We start from the raw sequence: 5,100 nt of genomic DNA, 5'->3' as shown, positions 1-5,100 counted from the left end.
AGCTAGTCGGAATGGCGATTCTCCCGTTGTAGAGTGTGGAGTTGTCCGATATGCCCATAGCACCTGGGGGAGCTCCTCGGCCCATGCCCCTTTGGCTTCTTGTAGTCTTCGTTTTAACCCGGCCAAGATGACTTTATTTGCAGCCTCTGCTTGTCGATTGGCTTCTGGGTGCTCGACTGAGGTGAATTGCTGTTTGATTTTTAGTTCGGCCACCAAGTTCTGAAAACTTGTATCCGTGAACTGTGTTCCATTGTCTGTTGTGATGGAGTAGGGGACTCCGAACCTTGTGACGATGTTTTTGTATAGGAATTTGCGGCTTTTCTGAGCCGTGATGGTGGCTAAGGGTTCAGCTTCGATCCATTTTGTGAAGTAGTCGACCCCTACTATGAGGTATTTGACTTGCCCCGGTCCTTGGGGAAACGGGCCGAGTAGGTCAAGTCCCCATTTCGCGAAGGGCCATGGTGCGGTGATGCTGATAAGGTCTTCGGGTGGTGCCTTGTGAAAATTGGCGTGTTTTTGGCAGGGGGGCATATTTTCACAAATTCCGTTGCGTCTCTTTGCAAGGTCGGCCAGTAGAACCCGGCTCGGACTACTTTCTTGGATAATGCCCGAGCTCCGAGGTGGTTTCCACACATGCCTCCGTGGACTTCTTCGAGGACGCTTTTTGTTTCTGAGGTCGGGACGCACCTAAGGAGGGGTTTTGAGAATCCTCTTCTGTATAATACGTCGTGAATTAGTGTATAATTCTGGGCGTCTTTCGTGAGTCTTTTAGCTTCCTTTCTTTCGGCGGGGAGAGTTCCTGACTTCAGGTAGTTGAGTATGGGGGTCATCCATCCTTGCTGTTGGTTGGATATATTTAGCGTTTCTTCCTCTCTTAGCACGGAGGGGGATTGTAAGGTTTCCTGGAGGAGACTTCTGTTGTTGCCTCCGGGCTTGGTGCTGGCAAGTTTTGAGAGGGCGTCTGCCCGGGCGTTTTATTCCCGAGGTATGTGCTGAATCTGTATCTCTGAAAAGTGGCGTAATTGTGCCTGTGTTTGGTCCAGGTATTTTTTCATATTTGGGTCTTTGGCCTGGTAGCTTCCATTTACTTGTGATGTGACGACCTGGGAGTCGCTGAAGATCGTGACTTTCTGGGCTCCGACCTCTTCGGCTAGCTTTAGACCTGCTAGTAGGGCCTCGTATTCGGCTTGGTTGTTCGAAGCCTGGAACTCGAATTTTAGGGACAGTTCTATCCGCGTTCCTTGGTCGCTTTCGAGTATAACCCCGGCTCCGCTTCCAGTTTTGTTTGAGGACCCGTCGACATATAGGTTCCATGAGAGTGGGGTTCCAGGGGTCTCAGTGTATTCTGCGATGAAGTCGGCTAGATACTGAGATTTTATGGCAGTCCGGGTTTCATAGTGGAGGTCGAACTCGGACAGTTCCACCGCCCATTGCAGTATTCGTCCTGCCAGGTCTGTTTTTTGGAGGATGTGTCTCATGGGTTGGTTTGTCCGAACTTTGATGGTATGGGCTTGAAAGTAGGGACGGAGTCTCCGAGCTGTGAATACTAGGGCGTAGGCGAATTTTTCTATCTTCTGATAGTTTAATTCGGCCCCTTGTAGTGCCTTGCTTACAAAGTATATGGGGTGTTGTCCTTGGTCATTTTCTCGTATTAACGCTGAGGCGACTGCTCGATTTCCGACCGAGAGGTATAGTACGAGTTCTTCTCCTTTTAAAGGTCGGGTTAGGATTGGTGGCTGCCCAAGGAATTCCTTGAATTCTTGAAAGGCTTTCTCGCACTCCGGGGTCCATGAGAAGGGTTTCCCTTTCTTTAGGAGTGAGTAGAGAGGTAGTGACTTTATTGCTGATCCTGCCAAGAATCTTGATAGGGCGGCTAGCCTTCCATTCAGTTGTTGTACTTCTTTGACACACGTCGGGCTCTTCATATTGAGTATCGCTTGGCATTTGTCCGGGTTTGCTTCGATGCCCCTTTGAGTCAGCATGAAGCCTAAGAACTTTCCGGCTTCTGCGGCGAAGGTGCACTTTGTCGGGTTGAGTCTCATGTTGTGTTTTCTGAGGGTGCCGAAGATACTGGTGAGGTCGGTCAGCAAGTTTCTGTCTTCTTGTGTCTTTACCAGCATGTCGTCGACATACACCTCCAGCTGCAGTCCGATGTGCTCTGAGAACACTTTGTTCATTAGCCTCTGGTAGGTTGCCCCTGCATTCTTCAGCCCGAAGGGCATTACTACGTAGCAGTAGTTTGCCTTTGGGGTTATGAACGAGGTCTTTTCTTGGTCGGGTCCGTACATCGGGATTTGATTGTATCCTGAGTATGCGTCCATGAAGGAGAGATATCTATAGCCTGAGGCTGCGTCTACTAAGGCGTCGATGTTTGGTAGTGGATATGGGTCTTTGGGGCAGGCTTTGTTGAGATCCGTGTAATCGACGCACATCCTCCATTTTCCGTTGGGCTTTTTTACCAGGACCACGTTTGCGAGCCATAGGGGGTATTTTACTTCCCTAATGAACCCTGCATCTAGTAGTGCTTGTACTTGTTCTTCTATTGCTTGCATGCGCTCGGGTCTGAGCTTTCGGCGCCTTTGTTGGACAGGTCGGGATCCCGGGTAAACTGATAGATTATGGCACATCAGGTCGGGGCTTATTCCTGGCATGTCGGAGGCTTTCCAGGCGAAGAGGTCGGAATTCTCCCTTAAGAGGGTTATGAGTTCCTCTTTTAGGCTCGTTTCGAGGTTTGCTCTTATGTTTGTTATTTTTTCAGGTGTGTTCCCAATCTGGACCTTTTCGGTCTCTCCCTCTGGTTGTGGCCGAAGATCTTCTCGGGATTGAACTCGTCCGAGTTCTATCGTGTTGACCTCCTTCCCTTTTAGGCTCAGGCTTTCGTTGTAGCATCGCCGCGCTAGTTTTTGGTCGCCTTTTAGGGTAGCGATTCCTTTTGCGGTAGGGAACTTCATACAGAGGTGTGGGGTCGAGACTATAGCTGCCAATCTGTTTAGGGTTGGTCGCCCGATGAGGGCATTGTATGCTGAAGTGACGTCGACTATAATGTAGTCGATGCTTAATGTTTTAGATTGCTCGCCTCTTCCAAAGGTAGTGTGTAGCGAGATGTATCCTAAAGGATGGATCGGAGTATCCCCTAGTCCAAATAGGTCGGTGGGATAGGCCTTTAGTTCTTTTTCTTCAAGTCCGAGCTTGTCGAAGGCCGTTTTGAACAGGATATCTGCTGAGCTTCCCTGGTCAATCAGGGTTCGATGTAAGTTGGCGTTTGCTAGGATAATGGTGATTACCATTGGATCGTCGTGTCCGGGAATTATCCCTTGAGCATCTTCTCGGGTAAATGAGATAGTAGGTAATTCGGGCAGGGGACTGTCTTCTCGGACGTGATAGACTTCTTTGAGGTGTCTTTTTCGCGAAGATTTAGATGTTCCTCCGCCTGTAAAACCTCCGTTTATCATGTGAACATGTCTTTCAGGGGTTCGCGGGGTTTGTTCGGCCCGATCTTCGTTGTCTCCCCGCCTTCTCTTCCTGGTCTCTTCTCCTTTCTCTGCTATGTATCTGTCGAGTTTTCCTTCTCTGGCTAGCTTTTCTATAACATTTTTTAGGTCGTAGCAGTCGTTAGTAGAATGACCGTAGAGCCTGTGATATTCACAGTATTCGGACCGATCTCTCCCCGCTTTTTTGTGTTTTAGCGGTCGGGGCGGTGGGATCTTTTCGGTGTGGCATACTTCTCTGTAGACGTCTACCAGCGAGACTCGGAGGGGGGTGTAGTTGTGGTACTTCCGTGGCTTGTCCGAGTTGGGTTCTTCTTTTTTCTTCTGTTCCCGATCCCGATCTCGGGGTGGGTAGGTTGATTCCTTCCTAGCAGAGTCTCTTAGCCGGGAGGTTTCCTCCATGTTGATATATTTTTCTGCCCGCTCCTGCACCTCGTATAGGGAGGTCAGGTATCGTTTGGATAGAGATTGGCTAAACGGTCCCTCTTTTAGGCCGTTTGCTAGTCCCATGATGGCTGCTTCAGTGGGCAAGTGTTGTATGTCCAGGCAGGCTTTGTTGAATCGCTCCATGTATTCTCGGAGAGTTTCTTGGTTACCTTGTTTGATCCCGAGTAGACTGGGGGCATGTTTTGTCTTGTCCTTTTGAATAGAGAATCTTGTTAGGAATTTTTTGGTTAGGTCTTCGAAGCTGGTGATCGATTTTGGTGGCAGGTTGTCGAACCACTTCATGGCTGACTTGGTGAGAGTGGTGGGGAAGGCTTTGCACCGAATCGGGTCGGAGGCGTCGACTAGGTACATTCTGCTTCTGAAGTTGCTGAGGTGATGACTTGGATCGGTGGTGCCGTCGTAGAGGTCCATATCGGGTGGTTTGAAGTTTCGCGGTACCTTCTCCTTCATGATCTCTTGTGTGAAGGGATCGTGGTTGCCCTCGGTGGTGGTGTCGCGTTCCGTCCGGTCTTTCAGGTTGGCCTCTATTTTCCGCAGTTTTTCTTCTAATTCTCTGCGCTTTCGAGCCTCCCTTCTCAGATCTTGTTCGGTTTCCTTCTGCTTCTTTATGTCCTCTTCGAGTTGTTTCAGTCGATTTTGTTGTGCCCGGACTGCTTCTAGAATTTCCGAGCTCTTTTCTTTTTCGGAATTTTGTGGATCTTTGTTTGGGAGTGATGTCTTTGGGTGATTCTGTTTGTTTCCTCCTGGAGTGCGTGGTGATAGAGGGCTGTCCGGTCGTTCTCCGGTATCGATTTCGTCCTCTTGTTCAGATGTTGCGTGGTCATTGTTGAGAGGATCGTCCGCCATGGTAGGGGAATGACTTCCAGGTCCCCGGCAACGGCGCCAATGTTCCGAGGATTACCTGAAACGTGTAGCTCGGTCGTCTGGAGAGACCCGAGGTGGGGGGTCAGTGGCCCGAGCTTGATATGCAGAGCGGTTGGTGGTTGTACCTGCAATGACACTCCGATGCTTAAGTTAGCATGGGTCCAAGCAGATATGTGTAGAATGTGAATGAATGCCATACCTGGGTGCTCCAGTTTATTTATAGTAGTTGGCCGTGATCTTCCCTAGATAAGATATTCTTATCTTATCTTATCTTTTTGGGAGTTTTATCTCTATCTTTGTG

Source organism: Arachis stenosperma, chromosome 9 (genome assembly GCF_014773155.1).
Source record: "Arachis stenosperma cultivar V10309 chromosome 9, arast.V10309.gnm1.PFL2, whole genome shotgun sequence".
Lineage (NCBI taxonomy): Eukaryota > Viridiplantae > Streptophyta > Magnoliopsida > Fabales > Fabaceae > Arachis > Arachis stenosperma.
This window is presented reverse-complemented; position numbering follows the sequence as displayed.